The sequence below is a fragment of the Lissotriton helveticus genome, chromosome 3_1 (genome assembly GCF_964261635.1).
Source record: "Lissotriton helveticus chromosome 3_1, aLisHel1.1, whole genome shotgun sequence".
NCBI classification, from domain to species: domain Eukaryota; kingdom Metazoa; phylum Chordata; class Amphibia; order Caudata; family Salamandridae; genus Lissotriton; species Lissotriton helveticus.
The window spans coordinates 1,915,987,285-1,916,003,567 of NC_136061.1; positions in this window are offsets into that span (position 1 = coordinate 1,915,987,285).

Sequence of the window (16,283 nt, forward strand, 5' to 3'; positions counted from 1 at the left end):
CTGAACCTCCTTTAAAATGGTTGGAATGGAAGCCTTATTTTTGTAACTATATTGATGCCTTGGATGAAGATGGAAAAATGTCTCATGGTCAAAAGAAAAGGTTGCTTTTGCATGCCTTAGATCCTGTGGGGTTAAAAGTGTAAAGGGCATGACAAAACCTTGTTTTCTAGGTGACCTAAATGTTTATGCATTGGCCTTACTCCATCTTGACACATATTTTGCTCCGAAAGTTTGCATTGGGGTTACAAGGTATAAATTCTTTTCTAGGAAACAAAACAAGGATGAAAGTATTGACCATTACCTTGCTGATCTCAAGAGGTTAGTTTTAGATTGCAAATTTGGTGTTTTACAAGATGATTTGAAAAGAGACCAAATAGTTATGCATGCTTAACCCTACCATACAAGATAGACTATGGATAAATGGTGATGTCCCTCTGGATGACATCCTTGCTATAGAACGAAAGGCAGAACTTTCAGGCAGATGTGCCAGTATTCTTAAACAGGATAACATTACTACTGAAGTTGTGAGTAAATTCAATGTAAATGATAGAAAGAAAACCACAAAGAATTCTAAGGATAATGCTAATGTAAATCCACTTATACCAGATACTTACCGTCTACTGGATCTAAACTCAAATGCTACAGATGTAATAGTTCAGAGCACTTAGCTGACAGTAAAAGTTGTCCAGCACTTACATTTAAATGTACCAATTGTGGACTTAAAGGTCATTTTGCCAAAGCTTTTAAGAGACGGAAGAATACTGTCAGGTTTGTAAATAATGTGGATGAAAATACTCAAAGTACTGATAAAACTGATGATATGAGGGATGATGGTGGTAAAATATTCATGATGAAACATGTAGATTCTGGCTCACCTTACACTATCATTAACGAGGAACTTTGAATATCTTCTTTTATACAAAAAGTGGGTGAACAGTTATTAGATCCCGACATTCACCCTGAAGGCTATGGTGGGAAAACCATAGATCTTCTTGGTTATCGTTGGTTTGTTTTTAAATTCAAAGGAAGAGAGTGTAGAGGTAAATTGTATATTGCAAAAAAAAGGACCACCACTTCTCGGCTGGTTTGACCAAAAACAATTGCATATCATTTTAGACCCCAATAGTAAAGAACAGGTGTTAGTTGTTGATGACAGTATTGCAATTAGTAATGAAATGTCAAAGAATTTCCAAATGTTTTCAACAATGTTCTGGGTAATCTGAAATGATTTGAACACAAAATCATTATCAAACAAGATGCATCTCCTAAGAAACATAAATGCAGGAATATTCCCATTTTGGTAAGAGATGAAGTTAGTAAGAATTTGGATAAATTGGTTTCAAACAATATTATTGAGCCTATTGAAGCCTCCGATTGGGTTTCTCCGATCGTCGTAGCAAGACGCAGTAACAGTAAAATTTGGCTCCGTGTAGATTCAAGATATCTAAACAATAATATTGTAGTGGATAAATTTCCATTACTGAAAATTACCTAGATGGTTTCAAGTTTGAACAATGCTAAATGGTTTTCAACCATAGATCTGTCGTCTGCGTATCACCAGATCTCCTTGTCCCCTGAATCAATGAAATTCACATCTTTCATCACCCCCTTTGGGTGTTTTCAATATAAACGCATGCCCTTCGGCTTAGCTTTGGATGCTTCCGTTTTTCAATGTTTGAATTTTCATCTTTTCAAAGAAGAACAAGGCGTCATGTTTTTTCAAGATGACATTCTTGTATTTGGGGGTGATGAGGAAGAACACTTAGTGAGACTTAAACAAGTTTTAAGCATTTTGGAAGGTAAAGACCTTACAGTAGAGCATTCTAAATATAAATTTGCACAAAAAAGTGTAACTTTTCTTGGTCACATTATTGATGAACAGGGTGTTAAACCTAAACCTTCATTAGTCTCTGTCATTTCCGAAGCCCCAGTACCTTCTAGTAAAGATAATATTAGATCTTTTTTAGGCATGACGGAATTTTGTTCTAAATATGTGCCCAATTTTGCAACTAAAACGTATAATATTCACCAACTCCTTAAGAAAAATTGTACGTTTGTGTAGTCACAGGCTTAAGACGTGGATTTTAGGGTTATTAAAGAAGCTATTGCCAAAGCCACGGCTCTTCACAGTTTTGATCCTTTGCTAAATAGTGTAATTACAACGGATGCCAGCAACAAGGGCCTTGGTGCTGTTTTATCACAAATTGACAACCATGGTCAAGAAAAGATTATAGGTTATGCATCAAGGTCTTTGTTTCCATGTAAGGAGAAGTACCCAATTATAGAGAGAGAAGCACTAGCTTGCGTATGGGCGTTGGAATACTTTAAGTCCTTTGTCTGGGGGAAATCATGCACACTTCGTTGTGATCACAAGCTTTTAGTGAACATTTTAATAACTAAAGATGGAATTACCGCTTCAGCAAGATTGGCTAGGATCTCGATGAGGCTGCAGAATTTTATTTCTAAGATAATTTAGGTCCCTTGTAAAAACAATGTAATTTTTTGTCAAGAATGCCTGTGATGTTGGAACATTGTGAAAATAATGAGTGGAATGAATTACAAATAGCATGTGTACATGATGAAGGTTTTTCTGCATTTAGTAGTGAGGAATGGGACAATGAATATTTAAAAGACAATACACTTCAAGCTGTTACTTCTCATGCCAATAATGGCTGGCCTAAGAAAAAGGAGTTGTTGAACACAAATTACTGACCATATTGGGAAGTTCGATCTGAAGTGTTTATGTCACATAATACTCTCTTAAGGGGTGAAAGAATAATTCCTCCAGAAAATGTACGCAAAGGAATTATTGATCTTTGACATGAAGGCCATCCTCAAATTGTTAGAACCAAATCTTTGGTTAAAAGATTATTTTGGTGGCCAGTTTGTGATTCCCAAATTGGGAAGATTGTAAGAAACTGTATTTCTTGTTCTTCTTCTGATAAGATGTTACAAACCTTACGTCCTCCTTTGTCAAAAGGTTTTTTTTCTAAAAACCCTTGGGAAAGTGTCGCAGTTGACAATATGGGACCTATCAGTGAAACTGATGGTTCTCATTGTTACCTAATTGTTCTAATTGACTTATTTTCAAGATGGCCAGTTGTGAAAATTATTTAAAACGCTGATACTGACTCAGTCTTACAATTTCTAGACAAAACAGTTATTACAGAAGGCATTCCTTCATGTTTTCTTACATATAATGGAGTACAATTTGTATCATTGAAAGCTAAGACTTACTTCAAGACATTGGGAATTACAAACAAAACTACTTCACTTTACAACCCAAGTGGCAATAGTATGGTGGAAAGGTTCAATCGAGTTTTGAAGAACACCATCCAATTATCACTAAATATTAGTCTTGATTGGCCAACTCAAATAGGGAAAACTGTGTGGAATTATCGTAATACTGTAAATGAGTCTATGGGATTTTCTCCTTTTGTTCTTATGAAAGGCAGAAATCTTCGCTCTAAATCCATTCCTCCATAGTTGTTTTCTAATGTGGTACAACCGTGGTCTAGAAGTGAAGTGTGTACATGTATGGAACTTATGCATGACAAAAGCAAAGCATACTATGACATGAAACATGGTACAAAATAATTTATCATAAACACTGGAGACTGGGTGCATATTAAAAAGCCCAATAAAGTTCAGAAAGGTAATCCTCAGTTTTCAGAACCTATTCAGGTAATTGAAGTTTTACTTAATGCTGTGAGAGTTAGTGATGGTAGAGTTTGGAATTTGAATAGAATTGCTAAGTGTCAACCTAATCTTGCTAACTATAATTGGATGCCTGATGATTTAGATGAGGATGTTTTTAAGGGCATTCCTCCCAGAGGTACACAAGACAACAGCTTAAACATTGGAGTGTCTAATACTAATTCTGGTGGAAAAACTAGTACTTCAGAAGACACTACTAATGCTCTGGAAAATGCACCCACTCCTTCTTCTTCTTCGAATGATGAGCCAGATTCTCTTCATCATTCATTGAGGAGAAGGGTGGTGCCATTGTGGTTGAAAGATTATATTGTTAGGAATAAATAGTATCAAAGAAATGTATTAATGTATAGAATTATTAGTTTTTAAAATTTATTTTTTAAAAATTCTTTTTCTTTGTTTATTGTTTCTGAAGAAAGGGGGATGTGTTGTGTTTTCATTCTTAGTGTTTCATATGCTTAACATTCTCTGTGATGTAGTTCAGAGTTTTTCATAAGTCATTTTGGAATGTTATAAGGTCATTGTGAAATGCACCATTTGTAAGAGCTGACAGTTGTAATTGGTGATTGAAACTGTATGCATGCCGGTTCAGCTCTTCGACTCCATTAAAAGATAATTTAATTACTGATGATCCTGAATCCTTTATTACAATAGCTGACTATTCTAAAGCACACAGATTATTCTTTGTTTCAATGCCCAGAAAGGTTGAGCCATTTGGTGCACTGTGCTCTACAGTTTACATTTGTAAGAAATTAGTCATGGCCACTTTCCATCCTAGGACACACCTTATAGTCAAGGAAGTCGACCAAATTATTCAAAGTAAGGTACAGATTACTCAAAATTGTTATTTTTGAGGTCTAACTTGTAAGCAAAGTAAATCAGGGAATAAGGTTCTATACCGGGCATATTGCCCATATTGGGCACTTATTCTGTTGCTAAAGCAAGAGTTCAGAAAGTAAGGCATCTGTTAAAAACAAGCAAACGTCATCTGTTCTCTACCAGATGAAAACCTATGCAAAAGCATGTGCAGACGATATAATTAAAACCCATACTGAGTGCCCTAACCAGCACTTTGGCGAGGCTGCACCACAATATATCATGTGTAAATAGATCAAATGTGTTAGAGTGTTACCAGATGAGGCTGTACGTAAATGTATAATAATAATGCCCTGAGAAACAAATGGAATAGAGCCAAATCCCACGGTTTGGCGTACCACAAAAAGAAAGCCACAGCAAAGCTGAACTGGCTGAAGGGTCTTCCTTTTTGGTGGCACCTCCATGCCGTTCTTCTGTCTCTTTGTCTTTGACAAGCACGGAGAATCAGGACGCGCGCACTTAGGACCTGGCTCCTCCGGACCCCGCCCCTCGTGACTGGTGGTTGGGCGGCCGGGTGGCCCAATCGGCAGCCCGCCGCCTCCACTTCTGGGTCAGGGAGTGACGCGTATCCTGAGTGGTAGGGGGCGGAGACCTTTGGCCTATTTAGGGTCAACTCCCTGTGACCGGGGTCTCTGTTCCCGCTACCACTCCAGGATACTTGACTGCACACGCCGGCACCGAAGCCATTCATCGTGATCCAGGCCGGCCTTCTGAAACTCCCACCCACCCGTCTCTTAGTTCTAATGGTTTGAGGGGCGTTTTTGCGGAAAAGAGACCTGCGATCAGTAAACAGTGACTAACACAATGGATGGGAGGCCGCCTGGCGGACTCCATAGGCCAGCACTGAGGGGGGATATGGTAAGCTCTCCGCTGGGAGGAAGTGACCACCGGCTGGGAGGCTAGGGCGACAGATTTCGAGCCTCCTGGGCGTCCCTGGGCAGCCTGGTGGTCGAGGGGTGGGCCCTGGTAATGGCGGACAAGGACCAGAGGTGCGGACCCACCACTCTAAGTGGCAGGTGCCCGGCACCTGGCGTAGGATACCCAGTTGCGAGATGCGAGCCAGATGGGGCTCCTCCCTTAGGGCTGGGAACGTGAGAGGAGCAAGATATGTTTTAAAGTGTGATTGTAAATATCAGATATGCATGTTATTTGCTTGTCATGTTTATACAGTGTTGTGATTAAACATGGCCGTTTTTACCCCACCCAAATCTCTTGGTGATTTCAATGTGGGTATCTTGCATGTCTATGTCAGATTAGGGGGAGGCGGGGACATATCTGGAGGGTACGGGTCCTATGAGAGATGTTGAGCATGGGCAAACAGCAGTCTACAAACCATCACGAAAGCTGATCGAAAAGACCTCTATTACTTCTGCGTTCATGCCTCTTCAATCTTGGAGAAACTGGAAACTATTATTTTTTACATGGTCTACATTTCATACAGAATTCACTTCAGGAAATTCCAGAAAACCCTATCCAGTGTTTTAATTGTGTCATTTTGTATAGTCCGGATTCTCTCATGCAGGGTTTGTAAAACATTGAAATTACACAAAGACCTGTGAATAGTTTTGTGCAGCCCAATCACATTATTCCACCTTGGCCTTTCTGCAGCCTGTGTCTACTTACAGGTTGCCAATGCTAAACTTTCTTGTTCATGTATTGTTTGATGAACCTTTGTTTACCATTAACTCTTGTTGCCCACTTGCTAATCTATTTCCGCCTTGCATATGCTAGAGTCTGTATCCTGTACCTGTGCATCTTGCTACAAAATTTGTTAAGCTCTGTACTGCATTTTGCTATTCCCTCATTTTGTCTTTTGCATGCAGTCAGATACAGCCACTAATCAGCTGCTGATGTGTTTTGTGTCCTGGTTTATTTATTCTTTCTGTCTCTGCTTTGAGTCCCCTTCTGTTCCCCAGCCTTATTGATCCCTTTGTTCATTTTGTTATTCAGCTTTATCTGTTTGTCTTGCTAGACTGATATTTGCATTCCTGATTCTTAGATCACACGTATATGAGAAATCTCCTCTCAGCGTTTGCCTTCGGATCTTTTTGGCTGTTAGTGTTTTGCTAAATGTGCGTTTTTGATTGGTTCCGGGACTGCAGTGGATAATTCCTGCCCAACTCTTTCTCTTGGATTACGTGTGGTCTTGAGTGATTAACTAGAATCTGATATTCTCAGCAACATAACTATAATATTTGTTTCTGCCCTTGGGGCGACACAGAGAGTCATTACTGCTGACCCCTTTTTATGAGACTTGTTGAGCACCTATCTGGATCCTCATCCTATTGGTACATAGTCCCTCGTGGTAATCCAGTGTTTGTCCAGTTATTGTTTCTTTTCAATGCATTTCATGTCTCTCCAGTGCTTAATCATTCAAAATGTGCTTAAGTAGTTGTAACCAGCAGATGTTTCTGCACATGCCTCCTTTTGAATCCCTTCTGGATAGGAAAGGGAGCGCGAAAGGCTTACAGTTTTTAAATACATTGATGTATTTAATGTGTCATGATGTAATTATAATGCAACAATATACTTTCAAATGGCTGTCATTATGTTTGGAAATTAAAGGAAAGTATTTGAAAAATTCTTCATAGGCAAGTGTGTGTTGGAATCCAAGTAGGCAAACTCAGATCAGATTAAGTATTGTTTGATGGCGCCGGAGTGCCAGCGTGCAAAACAATGACCCTGAAGAATTAATAAAAAAGTAATTACATAAAAGGGTCCAGATTTTTGTTGAAGTAATTTTGGAAGAATAAAAGTGTGTTTCTGGGTTTGGTTACACGTAAAAGAATAAGCATAGTACCTAAATGCTGTTACTGAACCTTTTGACTGCATGCAAATATATGTGGGCCCTCAGTCCAGCTTCAATAGTCATGTTTCTAAGAAGTGTGCACTCTGACGGCATTAGCTCAAACCAAATGGCAAGATCGCAACAAATATTAGAGACAGTAATATATTCTCAACACCTTAGCGACCTGGTAACCCAGTGCCTGACTTGATTAGGTGGTTTAAAAACAATGCACAAATACACAACGTATGGGATCAGTTTGATCAGGTCAGAAGCTGCCTAAAGTATGAATTATGATTTCACTTATCTGTATGCCTAAAATTATTTATTGCAAGAGACCTCTTTTACCAGCCCATGTTTGATTGTATTCAGTACCAAGTCGCCTAATCATCAAAAATAGTGAAATATAGGCCTGAACTAGACAAAGAAGATGATGGAACCAGCAATGGAGCAAATGACAAACATGGAGCATATTTTTCCTCAAAGAAAATCCTTCTTCTACATAAGTGATAACTACTGCTGCTCCAAGAACTACAGTGGATCAGTGTTTCCTTCCCAGTGCCAGTAATTATGGCCTAGATGCTTCTCCGTCTTCTAATGAGACAATCACTGCTTCAGACCCTTTCATATCTCCTTGTGTTTCAGAACCTGCCCTAGAACCAGCTTTTAAATTCCATTGTCCTCCTGAAGTTGGACACAGTTGCAGCCAAAACCACTTATCCCGACTTATTTGTAGCTTCCAATATACTTTCTAATTCAGGCTCTGGTTTTGGGGGAGAACATATTCTTGACATGACAGTCTCCGATCATGATTTAAACTGGCCGAACCAGTGCCATCTCCTAAGACTTCAGAAGAACAGTAACCTGAGACAAACAGGCCATGTAGAATGGATGTCTTTAATGAAATCAGAAGATATACACTCAAACCTAGTGTTTGAAGATTTAATGATAGGTGCAGAAATCTGGGTTTTCCTGCAAGAAGTCCTAATGTATTAAAAGTGAAGAGCCTGGATTGCAGACATAAACTAAAATTCAGCTTCTCAATGGACTCCTGTTTGTGTCTTTCTGATCAACAGTTTAAAAGTGTTAAAGATGCTCTTCTTAGCTACATGTGGTAGTATGTCTGCTGTGCAAGTAGCAGTCACTGATGTCTTCAGCACACACTTGTAGTACAGATATTCCACTTCTTGCTAAACAGACCTCTAATGATTCCCATAGGGAAGATTTACATAGCTATTATATACTGATATATAAATTGCTTTCACCAAAAAAAGAAAGTTTTCTTCATCTGATAAATACTCTAAACTATGCAGTCCTTAAAGTCACTCCATATTTGCCTACACCACAGCTTCAGACACCCTGCTGCCTTTTCTTCAAATGCCAGTTAGGTTATGAAAAGCAAAGCCACCAGGGCCCACACAAGTATCAAGAATTGTTGTGCTTGTAATATGATTCTCCTCTAGGAATCATACCTTCAAACCTAGGTGAACGTAAGTGAAGATACGTCAGTGAGGGATTCTCTTGATGTAGTTTTTCTTCCTGAGCCAACTTTATCCAAATAATTGTGTTGATAGTCACATGCCTGTCTTCTTGTGTCTTCTACCTTACTTGTGCATGTTTATTCGGAACAATCTTCTCTCTGTTGCCTTGTATTACTGCTTGTCTCTTCGTGTTTTGGTAGATGTACTATTTAGCCCTCATCTGTAAATAACTTTAACCTTTTGCAAATGGAATAACTCCTGGATTTCAGGAGGCAATCCTCATCTTTTGTCTTGTGTTACATGTAGTCTTAAATACATTATTTGTATTGGTCTTAAATAGTTTTTTTCTTAGGAATCTCTGCTTTGGTTCCAGCTGTTCCATAGGGATTTGTCGTATATATTTAAGTAAATCTTTGTTTGTGCTAGAACCCACATACAGAAGCACTTATCCAACCTCCTCTCTAGGGGATTTGTAAGGTGACTGTCTACAAGATGAATCTGCATTGAGACTTTGACTTTCTATATTCTGAGCCTCAACTCTGTACACCCCTAGTAGTAACTAAGAGTGTTTGCCCAGTTCTGTTTCTTGCCACTGTATGGATTATGGTTGGATTCTTTTTTGTCTCTTATTCCTTTGCTCCCTTACCCTGTCTTTGCCTACTTTGTCTGGAGTATGTTTCTCTGTACCGCCATGTCTTTTAGGCTAGTCCTATCATGTATGCCCCTTTTTACATACATTGTCCCATCTACATGACAATAACAGTTCTAAACAGGCGACCTTTTATTCAGTAGCTTGCTCCTATCTCTTTGACACCAGGCTCTTAGTATTCTATCAGAAACCCTGTACTTGACTTCCATAAACATGCCGGTCGACAATGCATCGTTATTTTGTAGAAGGGTCACCACTTTTTTTCATGCTTGGCCAACAGCCCACGGTGTATTATAGCATTGTTTTAGAAAACATTTAGGATTGTTTCCAAAACATTTACAATTGTTTTTAAAACATATCAATTCTAGAAGAAACACTGGAGTTACCACTCTAGTATATAAGACCACCAACCCAGCAACTTAGAGGAGAATTCCTTCCACGCTGACACAAGGCCCTGCTTGCTGTATATTTGACATGCAGCGGTCTGACATCCCTCTGCGGGGTGTCATCTTTGGAGCAGAGACGGGGTCCTTTATTCTCTACCACCAGGTGAGTGGGTTGGTTCTTCCCTAGGGGATTCTTGGCTATACACATTTTTAACTTACATGCTACATCTACATATCTAGGTAAGGTACATGTAAGCAAATTACGTAGGGCGTGCATTATAGGACTATGCAAATGCTTATTTTTTATCTGAACTGTATATGGTCATCTTCTTAGCACTATGGTAGAAATGTATCTACTGTTTACCATATTAGTACTTGTGATTTCTTTTGTATGCTACTGTCTCCTGATTGTCGCAGCCAATGTGTTTTACACTAAATTGATGCTGGACCAATAAATACTTGTTGAAATGTCCTAATCGCCATCCTGTGTATTTTCTGAGAATTAGTGCGCACGAGTGTCTCAGCGAAAAGTGCTGTACTATTTTCCACAGTCCCTTTGGAACCAGGGTTGTCATGTTCAGTTTTTGCCAGAAACTACCTACACTACTGTAAGATACATGGGGCTAGTCTAATGGCTGACATATCCTGTGGGGTTGTCCAGAAGTGGTTTGGACAGCAAGCCCTCAGTTTAGGTCATCCAAAACATGCAGGTCCTGGGGTTTCCTGGGAACTACACAATAGTATCTGTACACTATATACCTGGTTTAATATGATTTTTCTTGACCTTTCAAGGACTGATATCCCTGAGCCCATAACATCCAGCTTGGTTCCTTAACAGTGTGCATAGCCTTAACACTGTAGCAAAATAGATTTGAAGCTTTGCAGCAAACATGCACTTCCTCTGAGTTGGGTATGGAAAATCTCCCATAGATCACTGCTGTCCACTAAGGGCAGGCACAAGTGGATCACAAGAGAAATGATTAAGGAGGAAGCTCAGCCCATAAGAACCTTCTGCTGGAGGTGCAGAGCCAATCAACAACTGTTCTGCTCCAGACCAATAATGTAATTCTACTTCTACTTTTTAATCACATTTTGGCGGGTCCGTCGTACTGGGTATAATATATGAGGGTCTCAGTCCTAGTAAGCTTCTTGCTGATCACAAGAATGGACAGCGGGAACGTTACTGCAGTCTAAAAGTTGCAAATGTGACCTGGACATCTGAGACAAAGGTGCACTTGGAATGAATGTAAGGAATTGAACTCAAGCCTGTATTGTATATCCTTCAGTACATACATGTCTATCCATGCTCACAGGCAGGAAGCAAGATAATTGACTATGTGAAAGTATGCATTACTCAATAACACTAGGTAACTGATTTTAGGATCTGTAAAGAACAGCAAATGTCCGCAACTAAAGACTTTTATTCCCTAAAAATTCACTTTTTAGGGGTTGTGGAAGTTACACCTTTGACACTCTGATGATATGGACTGGTTGATGCTTTGTCTCACTCTCCACCCCTTAGCAGTCTCCTATTTGCCGTTGAGAGGCCAGAGGGTGACAAGGAGTGGAAACTGCTCACTCTTTGCATGAAATATTAATTAACCACCGAATTTTATTCAGACGTATCTATCACATCATATTGCTTGAAATAGTGCAGTGAGTTTGGAAGTTTGTCCGTTAAAAGATCTTTGGCTCTGTCGGTGTCCAAATTATTGGCAAGTGAACAATTGTACAATTTTATAAGCTGCAGTTATAGATGATGTGATATGCAATACTAAAAATATTCAAACATTTTCATGCAGTTTTCTAGTGCCTGAAATTAGGTTTGAAATTCACCTTCTTTTCCACAGAACAGCTCCTACTATACCTAGGACAGTCAACCCCACAACTGATCCAACAACGGCTCCAACAATGGCACCTACAAGATGGATAAAACAGAACATCGATCACACAGTAAAATGGCTGTGCATTATACCAAATAATATTAACAAAACATTGACTGATGTGTAAATAAGCAGATAAATACATGGGCCCAAATTTCTAAGAATACCGTAGTTTTGTGTGTTATGGAGAATATATTGGAGTTCCACCGATGAGCCTTTATAATGTACAGTAGCTAACAATGCCCGTTTGCTCCACTCAGAACCGCTTGCACAAGCATTGCTACAAAAAAATGGGCCTTATTACGTTCTTGGCAGATGGCCTACTCCGTTAAAAACTGAGTTATTATATCCTATGGAACTTGTAATATGACGAACAGGATATCCATCATATTTGTGATGGAGTATCCCATCCGCCAAGGTCATAATCAGGCCCTATATTTTCTTAACTAACTTACCTGAACTGCCTGAAAGTGTTATACCACACATGGGGCCACTTGAGGTATGCAAATTAGTTATGGGGATCATGTGTGGTTAGAACAAACGTCTTCCGCTGGTGTCCATTCACTTATATCTAGTTATTCTTCCAGAATGAGGACTGATGTGAGGATCCATATTTACAGGGGGCCTGATTTAGAGTATGACAGGTGGCCCTTTGCCGGCCAGGGTGGGGGAGTCCTTCAGCTAATTGACTAATGACCCTGACACCATGGGAGTTTTTTCGCAATAAGTGCAATGGCCATTTTACATTTTTTCAGTTTTGGAACCTGGAAAAGTACATCAAACCATCCCCTCTAAATAGAGCAAACAGTCAGATGCACCTAAGTTAAAGGCCCCACATCTTTTGGGCCATCGGTGTAGGGTTTCCCATAGGAGAGCCAGCAGGGACACAGCAGTTGGGAACTGACATCCTTCCTGACTCAAAATAGATTGGACAGACGACAGTTTGGTGGTCCTCGCCACATTACTCCGAGTTTAAAATCAGGCCCGCTGTAATTTTATCCAGGAAATCTGGGCATAGGAACACATGGCCAGTTGCAGTCGAGTGGAGTTGTATCTAATCCACAGATACCTCTCCACCCGACCCAACAGTGAAATGTATTTCCAGGGCACAGTATTAGATATGTCTATGTTTGTAGTCAAAAAATATTCTCTCCTGATATGAAATTTTTACTCACATTAGCTATCAGCCTATGGTATTAATGTGACACCAAAGTGCAGTTTACAATTCAAATGTTTACTTATTTAAATACATTTCCTGTTTGGTTATAAAAGAAAAACAAATCCAATGTTAAGGTGCATTTTTATAGATATGTATAGCAATAACCACCTTTTCAGGGGCGCCCATGAGCAGTTGTGAGTAAAAAAATAGCTGTTGATTGGTTGGACAAAAGAGAAAAATGCTATCATGGGTGATTATGTGGGGATCTGTTAAAGTTAGCCAGCCTGGTTCCTGTGTTTGTGTTCTCTGCCTCACTAGTCACAGTTGTGCTGTCTCATTCAAATTCTTTAAGTTGCCCTGTGGACATTGTTCCCATGAAACAGCTCCTGATGTGGGAAGCAGAAATCCATGGGAGCAAATCAGGTATGCCATGCTCAAATATACATAAATCCTAAAGATGTAACACCCAGCAGATACCGATGGAGGTGCTGTTGGAGGGCCTGCATAACTAGGGGAATAGCTTTCTATGGCATTTCAGTGGCTATTGTTTCTGGCTGGTCTTAGTCCCAGCCAGAAGTAATACTTGCAAAAAGTACCTGAATCGGATAGTCTTCTGATGGCATTTTCAACAGCATCGGTTTCGCCCGAAGCGTGTTCACATTTGCGGGGGCTGCAGGAGTCTGCCTTTGGTAAATACTGCATTTCCCTGCAGTCCAAATGCCCCCCACCTCTTCAATGTAGGACAAAAAGATAAAGACACATCTCTTTCAAGAGCACTAAAATTGTCTATCTTTCTTATCTCAGGGAAAGAGAAAGAGAAAATGTGAAGTGATCACAAGGATTGAGAATAGGACTGGATGCCTGATTACTAGCCCTTTCGAGTTTAACAGCCTATTTAGGGAGCTCTGTGATGCAGGATGAAGCCGTAGGTGCTGGAACACATTTATGGTGATTTTGGTATAGATGCATCAACAATGCCATTTGCGATTCCTTATTAGCGAAAAATAAGGATTCGCTAATAAGGAATAGCCAAAGGCTATGCATGTAGAAATCGCAGAACAAATAGCAATTTCTAAACATTCCTTAATTGTGACTCGCAAATTGCGAGTCGCAATTAAGGGATACCCATAGGAATGAATGGGAAGACATTCTCAATTTGCGATTCTCAATTAGAGAATCGCAAATTGAGAATGCAATTTCAAGGATGCCAGGGTGTCAAAAGGACACCCTGTTGCACCCCTGAAATCTGCATTTGAGAACATCTTGCACACACATGTGTGTAAAATGGAACTTTGAAAAATGCACTTTAGTGCATTTTTTAAAGTTTTTGCAAATTACCATGAAGTTCAACTTCATGGTAATTTGCTCCCCCTATTAGCAAAATCCCTATTTTTTTTACTTTGATGCATTGCATTTAAGTAATCACAATTTTGCGATTGATTAAATTGCAATTTTTGCATTTGGGATGATGCATCCCAAATGTAAAAATACTGGTCGCAAAGGGGCAGATTCTGAGAATCTGTCCCTTTGCGACCGGTTTTTCCTTTGATGCATCTAAGCCTTTTTCTATATGAGGTGTAGAAACAGATATCACTGACAAACAATGCAAACAGAGTTTGTGTCTTGTTTAATGGCGTTTTAGATGGTCCCGATGTGGTTGACCCAATGTTAAGTGGAATAGGAAATGTAACTAAGGGGCAGATGTATCAAGGCAATTTTTAATCACAAACGCTGCGATTAGCAAAAAAGCAGAGTTTGCGACTAAAGATTTGCAAAATGGTATGTATTAGGGAAATCGCATCGCAAAATTAAGGAATCGCAAAATTTGAGATTCCTTAATTTTGGGTAAGCATTTAAGGAATCGCAAATTGAGATTCCTTAAATGCTATGCAACAAGCATTTACATTTTGCGAATACTCCTTAAGAAATCGCAAATTGCCACCAACTTCAAGTTGGTGGTAATTTGCGATTTCTTTCACAAATGCACTTTTTGGCATTTGTGAAGGTGCCATATGGCGCACATACATGCCCTGAGGGCATGTATGTGCGCCATATGCGCACACATGTTGCTTTCATGGGTGCATTAGGGTGTCCTTATGACACCCTTGCACCCTTGAAATTATTCTCAATTTGCGATTCTCAAATTACGATTCGCAAATTGAGAATAACTTCCCATTCATTCCTATGGGCCTCCTGGCCCATAGAAATGAATGGGAAATTGGGGCAGATGTATCAACATCCTGATTTGCGAATCTAAAATAGCGATTGTTTAGAAATTGCTATTTGAGATTTGCAAATAGGGATGTATGTAAAAAATCGAATTTTTTTGCGATTTCTTAAAATTCCTTAATTGCTATTAGCAAATTGCGAATCGCAATTAAGGAATAATTTCCTATTCATTTATATGGGCCAGGAGGCCCATAGAAATGAATGGGAAGTTATTCTCAATTTGCGATACACATTTGGAGAATCGCAAATTGAGAATAATTTCAAGGGTGCAAGGGTGTCATAAGGACACCCTGATGAACCCCTGAAATGAACATGTGTGCGCATATGGTGCCAATACATGCCTTAAGGGCATGTATGTGCGCCATATGGCACCTTCACAAATGCCAAAAAGTGCATTTGTGAAAGAAATCGCAAATTACCAACAACTTGAAGTTGGTGACAATTTGCGATTTCTTAAGGAAAAATGAAATGCTTGTAGCATAGTATTTAAGGAATGGCAATTTGCGATTCCTTAAATGCTTAAGCAAAATTAAGGCAGCGCAAATTTTGCGATTCCTTGATTTTTGGATGCGATTTCTTTAATACATACCATTTTGCGAATTTTTTGTCGCAAACACTGCTTTTTTGCAAATCGCAGCGTTTGCGACTAAAAATTGCCTAGATACATCTGCCCCATTATTCCTTAATTGCGATTCCTAATTTGCTAATCGCAATTAAGGAATTTTAAGAAATCTCAAAAAATGCGATTTTCTACATACATCCCTATTTGCAAATCTGAAATAGCGATTTCTACACAATCGCTATTTTAGATTCGCAAATCAGGATGTTGATACATCTGCCCCTAAGTACCTTACCTATAGCGATTGCAAAAAAGTCCTTATATTTAGCCTTTGTATACGGTAATAGCTGGAACATTTTTGCCAGTGAACAACACTTGTTCGAGTACAGAATGCATACTGTGTTGCCATAGGGGACCAGGGTCCACAATTGAGGCAGGAGTGGAGGCAAAGCTCTGCACACAGGTATATTTGGAAGTGAGCCTCCCTTTTACCAAGTACCATTGTAAGCTAAGCTCCCTATGTCTGCAATGCTTGGAAGTCAAGCTCCAGCCAACAGATACA